The 15,449-nt window shown below is 51.7% G+C and overlaps 1 long non-coding RNA gene across 1 annotated transcript; it reads right to left on the bottom strand.

Moving 5' to 3' along the window:
• Positions 1 to 2,925: 2,925 nt before the first annotated feature.
• LOC100847661 (uncharacterized) lies at positions 2,926 to 14,455 on the bottom strand. The gene is made up of 3 exons (XR_001501757.3): positions 13,563 to 14,455; positions 7,567 to 7,786; positions 2,926 to 6,565 (listed from the first exon to the last, which is right to left on the bottom strand). It is a non-coding gene; the product is annotated as an uncharacterized lncRNA (long non-coding RNA).
• Between the last annotated feature and the right edge of the window lie 994 nt (positions 14,456 to 15,449).

Raw genomic sequence — 15,449 nt, 5'->3', positions numbered from 1 at the left:
CCTGAAGGGGACCTGGTTACCAGAAAGATCAAGTATGATTAGAAGTTTGGAAATTCAGCATCATCCACCTCCTTGGGGAAAAGAAGAAAGACTGGAGATGGAGTCTCCAGTGATAACATTTGATCACAGCTGCATAATGAGGCCTCCATAAAAACCCCTCAATGGTGGGGTCCAGAGAGCTTCGGGGTCAGTGAACACATCCATACACAGGGAGGGTAGTGTACCCCAACCCCACAACTCCACGGGGACAAACTCCTGCACTCAGGACTTCTGCATTTCTAAACCTCCCTTCATTTATCTCTTCATCTGACTGTTCATCTGTGTCCTTTAGTATGCCCTTTATGTGTGTGCAAGCTCCCTCAGTCGTGTCTGACTCTTTGCAACCCCACGGATTGCAGCCAGACTGTAGCCAGGCTCCTCTGTCCACGGGATTCTCCAGGCAAGAATACTGGAGTGGGTTGCCCATATCCTCCTCCAGGGGATCTTCCCAACCCAGGGATCGAACTGCGTCTCTTGCATCTCCTGCATCTCCTGCAATGGCAGGCAGTTTCTTTAACCACTAGCATCACCAGGGAAGCCCAGTGTATCCTTTATAATAAACCAGCAAACCAAAGTAAGAATCCCCCTGAATTCTGTAAGCCACGCTAGCCAATTATCAAACCTGAGGGAAGGGTTGTAGGTAGGAGCCCCAAATTACAGCCTTTTGGCCAGAAGTACAGGTGACAGTCTGGGACTTGTCGACTGACACCTCAAGTGGGGGCAGTCATGGGCCTGAGTCCTTAACCTGTGGGTTCTGACCTTTATGCCAGACAGATGGTATCAGAACTGAACTGAATTGTACAACAATCTGCTGGTGTCGAAACACTGGTCAGTGTGGGGAAACGAAAGCACACATCTGGTTACAGAAGCATGTGTGTGAGTGGTGAGTGGGGTGGGGGGAACAGAACTTTCCTTCAGTTCTTCCTAGACAGTAGTGGACATTGTGGACACCCACAGCAAGTACAATCCAGACTCACAAGACCTCAGGAACCCTGGGTTCCCCTGCCAACCCATGGGATGCAGAGAAGCCAGCCCCACTCCACCCCAGTTAGAGTGCTGGTCTAAGGGTGACCCCACCCATTTCCCTTGACCATACCTTGGTCAGGAGCAGACCTGTCATACGATTGGGGGCAGGAAAAGCAAGATGCTGGTACTTTCTAGGAAAGGTCCTGCTTGATCTTCTGAGAAACTTCCAAAGCTTTTTTTGACCTGATTTCTGGACACCAAAGGCCTCCCCTACCCAGGAGGATTTCCAGCCTCAGGCTGAAGTCAACCCCAAGGACAGTGAAGAGAAGGAAAGAATCTGATCTTTTAAGACATCATCAGGATGTCCCTGGTGGTCCAGTGGTGAAGAATTTGCCTCCCAATGCAGGGGACATGGGTTCGATCCCTAGTCTGGGAAGATCCCACATGCCATGGAACAACTCAGCCCACGTACAACTACTGAGCCCCTGCTCCCCAGAGCTTATACTCTGCAACAGGAGAAGCCACTGCGACTAGAGAGTGTCACTGCATAGCAATGAAGACCCAGCACAACCAAAAATAAATTAAAATTTTTTTATTATAAAAAGATATCTTCAGGGGCTGATTAACCTTTCGACTGATGGGAAACACCATATTCTGTGATTGTTTAAGCCAGTTTGAGTGTGAGTTTCTGTTATTAATCTCAAAGGCATCCTAATCTACAGTGATTTACAGGGTGTGAAGAGCTCTGGGCTGTTATTTTATCTCAAATTTTCCACGTGTGTGCTAAGTCGCTTTAGTAGTCCAACTCTGCGACCCCATGGACTGTAGCCCACCAGGCTCCTCTGTCCATGGGATTTTCCAGGCAAGAACGCTGGAGTGGGTTGCCATTTCCTTCTCCAGGGGAGCTTCCTGACCCAGGGGTCAAACCTGTGCCTCTTACATCTCCTGCATTGGCATTGGCGGGCAGGGTCTTTACCAAAGAGTGTGCAAAGTTCAAACCAGGTTTGGGAGACGCCAAACACTTACCATCCCCAAGAAGGCTGTGAAAGAGAGAATTTTTCATTTGAAAGGGGACTGATTTCCTAATAACTGATGTTGGGCTTTATTTAGAAAACATAACATGCCCCAAAGTGAATAAAACAGTCCATGAAAGCAGCTCTTTGCAGGAAGCCACCCTCAGCAAGAAGCATTTGTCACTTTAACAAAATTGTATTGTCACCAACTTTTAGGAGGAGAGGGCGGCGGAGGATGAGATGGTTAGATAGCATCACCAACACATGAGTTTGAGCAAACTTGAGGAGATAGTGAAGGGCAGGGGAGCCTGGTGTGCTGCAGTTCACAGGTTTGAAAAGAGTTAGACATGACTTGGAGATTGAACAAAAACAACAACAGCAAACTAACTTTTAAGCCAGGCTCTCCTGTGCTCTACTTATCTCCAGCCCAAGCACACCTTCTGGATCTTTGAATCTCACAATACTTTGCCTAACTTGTCGGTTCTCTCCACAGATCAAAGCAGTAGAAATGAAGACTAGGTCATTAGCACGTGAGCAGACCTCTTCCCTGGCCTCCCCTTCAGTAATCTCCTGAACAAACTGTGTGAACAAGAGAGCATCCAGAGGAAGACCACGAGGAGCTGACAGGACTGCACGCAGTGGGGGGATCAAAGCGACTCTGCCCCCACCTCAAGGACGGAGATTACTTTCTGTTTCTCTTTAAAAGCTTTCATGGCCGAGCAGAACCTTCAGAGGTGGTTTTGGAGGGGTGGGGTGGGGAGGGGGACTCTGATAGAGTCATCCGTTGTCTCAGACCTGAAACCCAGACTCAGAAGTCCTTGTTGCCCTGGGAGATATTTTAAGGTTTAACACTTTTTAACCACACTCCTATTTACTATACATTTTCGCAACATTTCTACTGAATGAAATCTGTCCGGATGATTTTTTTTTTCTTTAAAAAAAACAACTTCTTATTTTGTATTGGGTTGTTGTTGTTCAGTTGCTAAGTTGTGTCTGACTCTGGCAACCCCATGGACTGCAGCACGCCAGGCTTCCTTGTCCTTCACCATCTCCCAGAGTTTATTCAGACTCATGTCCATTGAGTCAGTGATGCCATCCAACCTGCTCATCCTCTGTCGTCCCCTTATCCTCCTGCCTTCAATCTTTCCCAGCATCAGGGTCTTTTCAAATGAGTCAGCTCTTTGCATCAGGTGGCCAAAGTATTGGAGCTTCAGCTTCAGCATCAATCCTTCCAATGAATATTCAGGGTTGATTTTGTTCAGGATTGACTGGTTTGATCTCCTTGCTGTCCCAGGGACTCTCCAGCACCATGGTTCTAAAGCATCAATTCTTCAGGGCTCAGCCTTCTTTATGGCCCAACTCTCACATTCATACATGACTACTGGAAAAACCATAGCTTTGACTATACAGAAAGTTTCAGGGGAACAGTGAAGGGTCTCAGCCATACATATCCATGTATACATTCTCCCCCAAACTCCCCTCCCATCCAGGCTGCCACATAACATTGAGCAGAATTCCAACAGTAGATCCTTGTTGGTTATCCATTTTAAATATAGCGGTGTGTACATATCCATCCCAAACTCCCTAACTGCCCCTTCCCCGCATTCCATCTCCACCCTACCTCGGCCCCTAGCATTCTCTAAGTCCATGAGTCTCTTTCTGATTTGTAAGTTCATTTGTATCATTTCTTTTTAGATTCCTCCTTTAAGGGATGTCATATGATATTTCTCCTTCTCTATCTGACTTACTTCACTCAGGATGACAGTGTCTAGGTCTGGATAGGTTTTTTTCTTGATAGAATGCATAGGAGTGCCGTGAGAATGCCGGTCCAGTAGGTGCTCCCTGCCACCCTCCACCCGCCTGCACTCGGCACTAGACTTGCTCTGTAGGAAGGAGAGAAGCTGCGTTCAATATAAATGCAAAGCGCTCCAGACACTCAGGATTATCTGTGCTTTGCATGAATCATGACAGCAGCTTGCAAGTGGGCAGGACTTGGCGGAGCGGCCCTGTCACAAATCCACCAACACGCTCCTCGGAAGTGCCTGTGAAATCTGCCTTCAGTCGCTAATTTCACACTCCAGGATCAGAGCCGCGAGCAGCTCCGGGCACAGAATTCCCGTTTTTCACAACAGTTTTCTTACCCTCAGACCCCCTTGGACGGCATCTCCTCCACCTTTTAAAAAACTTAAATGCTCGATTTTTTTTTTCAGGTCAAATTTCGGGGGGGTTGTTGTTTCGTTTTTGGGTTGTTTTTTTTTTTTGCTTCATTCTCTGTCTCTTTAGTGCCTTGACTTTGCTAACAGCAGAGATTTTATTTTGGCTTCAGATCTTTTGTGAAGCTCTCTCTGGCTGGGTTGCATTTTTGAGAAATCAAAATGAATCGCTCGCATATTCTGCATTTATTATTCCCTCTCCTGCAGCTTTCTAAATAATGTACGAACTGTAGATGCTTCTGTGATGAACGTCAATGCATTTGAAATGCACTGTTAAGATATGCCTTTCACCTCCGTTCAGATCAGAAAATGAGTTTTCTTCCTGGGTTTCTGCAAACCTGAGAAGCACTCCTCACTTCTGAAATGTGTCAGAAGATACGGGGAGGGTCCTTTAGGCCCAAGGAAGTGAGGATCCTGAGTTGACTGCAAGAATTTTGGTGGTTAGATTTATAAACCCTAAAAGATTTGCAATTGGGATTAAGGTTGGATTATTTTGATTGTTCTTGTTGTCAACGAACTCTATTGGGCATTTTCATCAACTCAGACATAATATCTATTCAGCTCATAAAATATTGTGAAAATCTGGTTCGTTTTCTGGGAAAGAAACCACAGGTTTGTTTCTGATATAAATTGGATTCTGAAGGTTTTTTTGCCTGTTCGTTTATGAAGCCACGGTTCTCATTCTAATACTTAAAAAGAAGATTAGTGGAGCAACCAGGAAATTTAAGGCAGACATCTCAAATTTTAATTCCTAGTAAAACAACAGATCCAGTCTTTATTTTAAAATTTGGTGTTTTGTTCCTTAAGGATTTGGGGGACATCGATTTTTATTTTTTAATATTGCATTAAAATCATATTTATCTTGACTACCCTAGCTTTTTGTGCTTCACCTGCCTCACCTCCATCCCAGCCCTGAATTCATTCCAAGATCAAGGAAGCAGTGAGTGTAGGAGTTCCCAGCAAAGGACAGAAGTTTTGGGGTCTCAATCTTGCCCTCAGCAAAGATGGTGGCAAATTGGGGTCTCCCCTAGAAAAAAAAGGAGATTTGAGTCTAAGGCGGGCCCAGGCTCGGGTCTCCTGCTCCTTCCTAAACAGCAGGGATCAGTGCCTCACCTGCCCACCTCTTGCATTTCCTGCCTTTTCTTTTCTTCTCTCTCTCTCTCTCCGTTCTCTTGACCTGAGACGGGACCACCATCACATTGCCAGCTTCATTCCAATTTAAACCAATGAAATGCCAGAACATTCCTTGGGTTAGGGTCTCTCAGTTGAAACATCGGCCATGGGGAGAAAGGGAAGGATTTCCAGGCAAGACAGGCCTCCAAAATACCAAATATTTAGATATTTGGAAGAATCTACTTGCATCAGTGACTTTTTCCCCCATTTATTTTTGCAGACAATTGAAGGGCCTGTACACGTTTGGGACTGGTTATTACAGTGGTAAAACAGTCCTTGAATCGCCCACAGACATCACCTTTCTGTAACAGCTGCAGGGGGGCTTGACACCATGGCACCCTGGGGGTCTTGCATGCCTCAAAGTCAAGGCTGGGAGGGCAGTTCATCTCAGACTTAGCAGAGTGCCTTATGACCCTCCTGGAACACGAGAGGCTGGGAGGCTGTGGGAGGTGCCCCCAGGCCACTGCACCCCACTGCCTCCTTCTCTCCCTGGGAGGCTGTCTTAGGCATTTTCTCATCACCAGCAGGCTGAGGTCTGAGGCTCTCTCTCACCCCCTGAAAGTAGAGCTGCGGACTAGAACACTGCTCAGCTCAGTCTAGAACCGGCTTCTTGGCAACAGGTATCCCATCATTCATTGCCACCACCCAGCCCCTTTTATTAAATGTCCCCCTGCATCCTAGGGGTCAAGCTTTCCTTTGAGCTGAAAGCCCCTTGGAGACAAGCAGAAACACAGAAGGAATTAGCATAAAAGGACATTTACTGACCCACATAACTTACAGGCAATCGAAGGCAGTGATTCTTAACACAGGTAATCTGCCCCCTGCTCCAGGGATACTTGGCAATGTATGGAGACATTTTTGGCTGTCACTGGAGGGAGAGGAAGCAGGGTGCTGTTGGCACCTGCTGTTAAACATCCTATAATGTACAGGAAAACCCTTCACAACAAGAAGTATCTAACCCCAAACTGTCTACAGTTCTGAGGTTGAGAAAACCCGCTCTAAGCGGAATGACTTCAGGCATGGCTGGATCCAGGAGCTCAAGTCAAGTCTTTAAGACTCCATTTCTCTCCAAGGTTTGGCTGTTTCCCTCTGTATTGACCTCATGCACAAGCAGGATCTCTCTGTTCTGTAGCCTGGTTTAGATTCTCACAGAAACCAGTCCTGAGAAAAGAGAGGTGGTCTTTCCAGTAAATCAAACCAAGTCTGGCGTTGAAATTCACTTGCCATCAGGAGTCACTTTGACCTAAGGGAGCGGGGGGAGGGGGGAGAGGGAGAAGGCAGCGCTTGCCGAGGCTAGCTGGAGGCCAGCAGGTCAACTCTGGCACATAAATTGAAGAGAGGAGGGAGTGTTCACCCAAAATGAAATCAGCGCAGTGCTTCCAGAAGAACGAAGGTGATGGACACGCGCCGCCACGTTTATGAATGAAAGGTGCAGAAGGAGAATCCAGGTAGAGGGAACGTTTATGAATGAAAGGTGCAGAAGGAGAATCCAGGTAGAGGGTTAAACACACACTATGGAGAAAGAAACGATGAAATGTGAGACAAGGAAAGAGTAGAAGCATGAGTTAAATTGTGCTTTCCAGAAAATACGCCCGGATGAGGACTGGCAGGCATTTTCTTTCTTTTTTTTTTTTAATTCGATTAGGAAAAGAATTATCAACACGGGTGACATGTGCATACCTTGCACACATTTCAACGAGCTCACATAAACTTGTGCAGGAGAAAATATTTTTGCAAAGTGTAATGCATGATACAAACAAAAGGGAATGTGGAAATTATTGCCCCAGATGCTGGAACTGTAAAACATGTATTTCCCTCAGGGTCCTGTTTCCATAGAGAAATCAAGTTCTACTTAACTTGTTTTTTAAAGATGAAAGTATGGTGCCTACATTCCTTAACAATGAGAAAGAATGCATATGTTAAGGTAATGATGGTTAGTCAGCAGCCCCGTTTGACCCCAAAACACTCTGGTTCTTCAATCAAGAAGACGTATGTTAATAAATCTGCAATAGCCGATGATCAACAGAGAAGTCACAACCACACAGACAACTTGCCGAAGCTGATGGAGATTTAAGGGAGAAGGTGAGCCCTCTTGGAAAGCCGGGATTGTCTCTGGTGCACCGGGCTGGACTCAAAGAGGATAGAGACTTAAAAAAACCCACCTCTGTCATTGCAGTAATAACTCTGTTCTTCTTGCTGTTGGTGAAGTCTCTCCGTGTCCCCATCACCCACCACTCTCCCTGTTCCTTCTGCCTCATGCACACTGGCCTCATTTCTGGCCGCTCAATTCTCCGGGCCTGTTCCCTCCTCTGGGCCTTCTCACTTGCTGTCCGCTCTGCCTGGCACACTGGAGACCGCGACTGTAGCCTTTCTCCCAGAGTCCTGGTGGAATTAAATGAGTTTCATACTTAAAAGGGTTGGAACAGTGGTGGCATAGAGCACCCAGGATATATTCGTGATTATTATTACTATCCATTCACCCAATGCGATTCCCAGGTGACCCAGTGGTAAAGAATCCCCCTGCCACAGGACGCAGGAGATGCTGGTTCAATCCTTGAGTCAGGAAGATCCCCTGGAGGAGAAAATGGCAACCCGTCCAGTACTCTTGCCTGGAAAACCCCATGGACAGAAGGGCCTGGTGGGCTGCGTCCATGGTGCTGCAAAGAGTTGGACGTGACTGAGCGACTGAGCGCATATTCACCAAATAGTGACTAAACCTGTTAATGCTGCAATCGTGAATGAGGCAGCACGGTCTCTGTCTTCAGGGACTGGACATCCTATTGGGGTGACAGATATGACAATTACAGGTAGTCATCATGCTATGGAAACCGTGGGTAGTCATCACTTCAGTCCATCACACCCAGAACCTGCCTTCACTATTCAAGGCCATTTTAATTGTTGCTACAAAAGACTGGCATGTCCTCCAAGCTGCATGTAGCCGAAACAATAAGGTGTTTGCCAGGAACTTGGAGTCAGCCGCATCTAGTTCTAGCTGAGCTGGGGAAGCCTGGTCAGGATCCCTGACCCTCCAACTGGGCACGTGTGAGTGTCTGCTTGGTGACCTTTCGACATCAGAGAGCTGAAAACTCCTTCCTCAGATGGTGCTAAGTGCCTGTTACTGAACACGTGTCCCGTGAAGAGATCCGTAGCTTAGTTATGCCTGTGCAGAACTATAATGAGAACTATAAATTTTTCTTAATTCCAATCACCTTTTCCCAGGCTCCCACACGTAGGACCTCCCAGCTCTATTATCCCATAAATACCCTGAGCCCCAGCCTTTGGGGAGGTGGGTCTGACACTTGTTCTCCGATCTCCTTCCTTGGCGGCCTTATGAATAAACCCTTTCTTTGCTGCAAATCCCAGCACTTGCCAGGCATTGTGCAAATGAACCTCGTTTGGTAACACTATGAAGAGAATAAGATGGGTGTGGTGGGCCGCACAGTAAAGAGGGGACGGAGACCTCTGCAGACGAGGGAGTCAAGGAAGGCTTCATGGAGGAGGTGTATTTTTAGCTGAGACCTGAAAAATGAGTAGGAGCTTGAAGTGCCAAGAACCAGGGAAGTAGCGTTTCAGATGGGGACAGTACAGCAAAAGCCCTGAGTGGGGAGGGGGCTTGAGTGTCCAAGAAAGAACGAGGCCTGTGTGACCAGAGTAGAGAAAGCTTCCAGAGGCAGGGAGAGACCACAGTGAATTGCAACATACATGTCAGAAGAGCAATTCGAGCAGTAGAAAACCAGGGTGTGATTTGCTCTCTTCCAAGGCTTCCCTGGTGGCTCAGTGGTAAAGAGTCCGCCTGCCAGTGCAGGAGAAGCAGGTCTAATCCCTGGGTTGAGAAGATCCCCTGGAGGAGGAAATGGCAACCCACTCCAGTATTCTTGCCTGGGAAATCCCAAGGACAGAAGAGTCTGGTGGGCTACAGTCCGTGGGGTCACAATAGAGTCAGACACGACTTGGCGACTAAGCCACCACCCTCTGGCTACTGAGTGCCCCCAGAGTAGAAATGGGGATACCAACGAGGCAGCCAAGAGGCAAGGGTGACTGGTGATGGGGAGAGGCCGGGAAATAAAGCAAAGTGAAGCCATGCGAGGTGCCTTCCAGAGGCAGTGCCATGGAGATGGCTGAGTTGCTGGACTGGATGTGGAGAAAGAGGAGAAGGAGGGCGACCAAAGGGGCTGGCCAGAGCCACTGGGCGCATGATGTTCGATTGAGTGAGGACCCTTGGTAGCAAGCAGAAGGATGTTTTTCATCCCCGAGTTCCCAGGGAGATGCTCTCAGAAAGCCCTGATCCCCAAGACATGTGTGCGGGGAGGCAGGACATACTCCTTGTGGCCGGGGAGCAATTGGGAAGGCCTCCGGGGTTTGAGCGCAACAGGTTTACCCAAAGGAGCGTGGCTCCCTCTCCCCACAGTAATTGGAGCCCCCGGCGAGTTCCATCCACCAGAACTGGGAGCTTGGAGCTGTTGGGTCTTTCGGCTCCTGCAGCCTCATCTGGCTGTTCCAGGACTAGACTCTTCTCTACAAGGTCCCCCACCCCGGGGACCAGCCTCCCTGTCTGTAAGGTTTATTGACTGAATATTTGGAAAGAAGAAAAACTTACCGGGGATGAACACTCATCACGCTTTCCATTTCTAATCTGGTCTTGGTCAGAGTGTCTCAGCAGGGGACATTTTTGGCACTTTGTACAGCACGATTCATTGTAAGGGACTGTCCCGGGCACTGAAGGATCTTGATCTCTACCCCACACGTTGTAACAACTGAAAACTCCCAATTCATTTCCGATCACTGGGTTTGCATGCAAATCTAGCTCTTAAAATGTCTTAGAACGTCTGAGAAGGACAAGGGGGAACCACCCCACCCCCATGGCGCCATCTGACAAGCATGGCAAACGGGTTAGGTCCGAGCTAGGCTGCCTGCAAGTATTCCGTTACTGATGGCGACACGTGCAAAGAAGTGGATGTTACTTCGTGAGCGTGCAACCCTGCAAAAATAGGCAGTTACGACCAAATGTGAGAATTGGAAAAAAGGGACCCACCATCAAGCCCCACATAGTTCCGGGCCCTGGGGAGGCAGCCATGACCCCAGACCTGCCCTTGCAGACCCTGCCCTCAAGACAGGAGACAGACAATGAGCAAGAAGTCAAAGCAGCACTGGAGACAATTCCAGAGCACAAGATGTGTACTGGGAAGAAGTTTAACCAGCCGAAGTGATGGAGCGGCGGGCGGGGGGTGGACCTGAACAGGGACTCAGGGAAGGAGGAGGGGACACCGGACCTGAGTCCTGGAGGAGGAGGAGGAGTGGATTATGGAAGCGGTCAGGGATGGGGCCCCAGCAGAGGCAGTCACAGCCCACCTGCCATCCCAGCGGGCCCAGTAGGACCCATGGAGACCCAGCCTCGACCTGCCCCCACACAAAGTCCCTGCCCTTGCAGCCTGGCGGTCATCAGCAGCCCCTGGAAGGAGTGATTAAGAGCAAAGACCCTGGTGCCGGGCTGCCTGGGTCCAAATCCCAGCTCTGCCACTTCCTAGCTGGGTGAGATCTCTCTACGCCCATCTCCTTATCTCCAGGAGATTATCATGCACCCACCTCACGGGGCTGCTGTAAGGATGAAGTGGGTTAACGCCCACAGCACAGCACCTGACCCCAAGCCCATGTATCCACCATTGCTGCTGGTAGGAAAGTCCAGCCTGTTCCACGGGATCCCCAAAACCAATGTTAACAGACCGGGATGTCCAACATGATGGGCCAAGGGTGGACATGAAAGACAAACCCAGTCGGCACCAGAACATCTGTTTCCCTAGAACCTGTGCCTACATTTTTATAGCGAAGAATTGAGCGGCAGCCCGGCAACACTTCACGGAAAATTAATTACCCCTGTGCTTGCCCCGCCCCTATTCTCCCCATTTAACCTGTACTCTGCCACCTCCACCCAGCCCTACAGGGTCCCAAAACTGCAGATTACACACAGAGAGGGGGTGGGGGGTCCCCGGGGCTTCAGACACTGAGACGGGGCAAGGGGAAGCGGGCCGGGCACAGTGCCCCACTGCATGTCCCGCACACCCGAGCCCCCTTTGTGCCCGTGCGCGGCCTCAGACGGCCGCCCCTCGCCCCTCGCCCCTCGCCCCTCGCCCCTCGCCCCTCCCCCTCGGCCCTCCCCCTCGCCCCTCAGGATGGGGAGAGCCGGGACACCGCCTGTGTAAACGGTGCTTGAATCACTCCATCAGGCTCCCGGAGACACAGGAGAAGACGCCAAGGCCTCCTCCCGCCCAGGACCATCTTCCATCAGGGGTCGAGAAGCAGAAGAGGAGGTGCCGGCCAATCCCAGCAGCAGCCACAATTTCCAGAGCATCTCCCCCGCCCCCCCCCCCCCCCCCCCCGCAGACGAGCACTTTGCACTCAGATGCGCCGGGGCGCCTGGAAGTAGCAGATAATAGACACCCCTGAACTTGCATAGTCCTGCCCAGATTTAGGTCTGAAGGAGTAATTTGCAAGAAATAATTTGCTGTATTGAGCAGCCGCCAGGAATCTTGGCTGATGGGCGTTCTCTCTTGGCCGCTGTTCTGGACTCCAGAGTCAGGGCTGGGGCTGGGGGGCGCCCCCTTGGCCTCGGAACGGGGGTGGGGGGCCTCGTGGGCTGCAGGGAGCAAGAGAGTGCACGGGCGGACTTAATGGACGTGTATGCAGCCCTGTAGGAGGCCACAGCTTAGCGTGTCCCCTCCTGATTAAAGCACAGGGGTCAGTTGTCCCCATCAGAGCTGACAAAAGAGGATCGCTTTGGTCCCAGGGAGCTTAGGGAGCTCCTCAGACGCCAAAACCTGGCCCCCGGCATTCTTAAAGTGACCCTTTCAGGAGGGGGAGACGGTTCCGTGGGGCCCACAACCAGCCTCTGGGGAGAGGGCAGAAGGACAATGTCCTGAACCTGACCCTGCCCTGGCCTGAGGGGAAGGGTGGTGGTCTGCCTGGAGGCGGAGCTACAGAGGCAAATACTCACAGGCCTGGGGGTCCTAGGACTCCCCCAGAGGCTGGGGGAGGGCAGGGCCCACAGGATGACGTCTCCCCAGCACGGAGGCTGCGTGGAAACAAGCCCAGCCTCACCTGGCCTTCCAGCCGCCAGGGCAACCCCTGGAAAGTGGAGGTCGTGTCCACCCCAGGGCTGTGGGCTGCCTCAGGACAGGGCCTGGCCCGGCGTCCCTGTAACCCTGGGCCCCACCCCTCCCCTGCAGAGAGCCCCCCTCGGCCCCCAGGGGGATGGAGCAGATGTCCCTCCGAGCAGCATAGCTTGCTGGGCAGTGCCCCCTGAACACCACTCAGTCTTGGGGGAAAAGCCCTCATGTTACACCACCCAGCCCAGCACCAACATGCCCTGATGCTCACGACTTTGCAGAATGATTTTCTGTGAGTCAGAGTTTACACCGTGGACCAAAACCAGCCAGGAAGGTGTCTAGTTCATCCCTCCTGTGTTTTTGGGAAAAAGTGAATCTATTGTCAACATGCGAAAACCTTGAGATTTCCTTGGGAATCTGATTCTCTTAAGGTCTCAGGAGAGGGGCCACCTGGGCCCAGACCCTCCCCTGGCAGCACGTGGCGGCCCCAAGTCCAGGCCTCCAGACAGGCTCGAGCTCTGCAGCTTGCCCCAGTCCCCACCCCTCCCTCTCGCCCCCACATGGAGACCCGGGACCTGCCCCCCAGACCCCTGAGCTGCTCTGTCCACAGGCCCCTTGCTGGTTGTGTGTCCTGCAGTCTCCTCCCTCCCTGGGTATCCCCCTCCACGGGAAGCTGTAACAGCACCCACCCTGCAGGGCGGGGGGATTCACTGAGTCAATATCTGCGACCTGTTTGGAACATGTCTGGCAAGTGGGATCCCTTCGGAAGTGCTGGCTGCTGGCTGATTGGGTCAAGCCCTCGTCACTCCTGTGTCACCTGCGGGACATCAGGTTGAGACCCGCTGTAGACAGAGGAACCACACGTGGCCATTTCTCTCCAGCTTTCTCCATCGCCACCACTTTCTCCCCAGCCCCACCTCCCACCCTGTCCCACACCCAGAGGGCGAGGACACAGACCTCGAGTCCCGCCACACGGGCCCCGGGTTCTCCACCACCTGATCCCCACCTGCACCGCCGACCTCTTTAGACTTGGTGGGATTTTCTCCCACATCTCATACCTGGATGTGAATCCCCTCTCCAGCGATTTCAGGACCACAGGGGAGATCTGATCAGATTTGCAACGGTGTTCTTTCTTCTGACAGCCCACATTCTATCAGCGAGACACTCCAGAAGTCACCAGATGTAATATTAATACACCACGGTAAGTACTTTGAAAGCAATCAACCACCGTAATCCAATTACTACTGGCCGTATTTTTTCACGGTATTTTGCCCTCAAACCCTCATCCTAACTGTGCACCAGACTCACCTCCCCTCACACACACACCCCTACACACACACACACACACACACACACACACACACACACCAATTGTGTGCCCCGCTGCCTCACTTAACAGTGGGAGCTCTGACTAGTGAACAGCTGATCTGCATGAATTAACATGAGAGCTCCTGTAAGCCTGGAGCTTTTAAACTTGCAAACAGGTAGCTGGGTTGCCATGGAGAGCCGTGGCCCGATGCCAGGGCTCACCCTCAGGACCTGTGGTCTCCTCTGATCAGCGGGGTCACATGGGCTCTGCGAGGAGGTGGAGGCAGGGCCTCGCATCTTAATGACCTGACTTGCTGTGTCTGAGTGGCCAGTGTGTGGGGGTGAGAGAAGGCATGTATGTACGAGTGTGCGCACATGTGTGTAAGTCTGCACGCACGTGTGCCCAGGCCCCACACAAATGGAATGAAAACTGAATGGCCCCAAGGATCTGCTGGCCGCCTGTCCTGTTCTAACAGAGACCGAGAGCCCAGAGGGGTCCCTGCATGGACAGCTCGTGCTTCTGAGTCAGGGCAGCTGCTGACCCAGTGCTGAGGAAGCTGCCCTGCCCCTGTCAAGACCCTCTCGTTCCATCTCTCTCACGCACCCATCCCCCCCGTCTCCCCCCTCCCCTCCGTCCACCCTCCTCCCCTCCCGCTACCCTCCTCATTTTGTCCTGCAGGCCCCCTCCCCCCGTTCCATTATGGATGATGGAATGAGAATCGCGTCCTTGCCACCTGCCTTATAAAACCCTTGACACTGGTTTGTACCCACTTTTTTTGTCTTGTAAATCCACCTCAATCCAGGGAAGATATTCACATTCATACATATACATACACCATACCCTCAGATGCAGACAGACCAGAAGCAAGGCCTCCACCCTATGGGCCAGTTTTGGTTTCGCCAGCAGCCAACCCTGAGACAAGGCTTCGAGTCCAAGAGTTTTATCTGGAGGGTGACCCCAAACAATACCGGTAAGGGGGGCAGGGAGACTGGGAAGGATGGAGGCGATGCATATTCTGCCCATTTCTCTAGGAATAGCCGAGGGCCTGTCTGTGCCAGTGGAGCCCGGCCCCAGAGCTCGGTCAGAAGGCGGGCTGAGGTTCTCAGGGCAGGGCGCATGCCCACCACCAGCAAGTCACCTGCTTGGACGAACAGAGCCCAGCCCAGCAGCACAAACAGGCAGGGCAGCTGGCAGGGCGGGGCGTGGTCCCATCAGGCCAGGGCCCCCCAGGGGCGTGAGCTCCTAGCACCTCTAGTTTCAGGGGCTCCCCCAGAGCCCAGCCTGGCTGCTGGGACCCTCAAGGGTGACACAAGGACCACAGCAGGAAGCTGGGCAGGGGGCACCCAGTGGGTGCAGCAGGGCACTCAGGGACTTTCGGAAGAGGAGCCCACCCTGCTGAAAGGCTCTCTGGGGCTCACCCCTGCGCCGCAGACCACCCCCATAGCAGACATCCTCACGACAGGTGAGGGGACCTCCCAGCCCTCAGAGCGCCCCTACTGTGCACTGGGCTCACGCTGGGGTGCACGAGGGAACCGGGATCCGACTCCAGGGCGGCCGACAGAAGAGAAACAAGAGCCGAAAACACGGCAGTGGCATCTGACCTGACGGGTGCTGGGAAGAGCAGAAAGCGGGACAC

The sequence above is a fragment of the Bos taurus genome, chromosome 13, assembly GCF_002263795.3.
Source record: "Bos taurus isolate L1 Dominette 01449 registration number 42190680 breed Hereford chromosome 13, ARS-UCD2.0, whole genome shotgun sequence".
Classification (NCBI taxonomy): domain Eukaryota; kingdom Metazoa; phylum Chordata; class Mammalia; order Artiodactyla; family Bovidae; genus Bos; species Bos taurus.
Note: the sequence above shows the minus strand (reverse complement) of the source record. Positions and strands in the feature narration are given on the sequence as shown.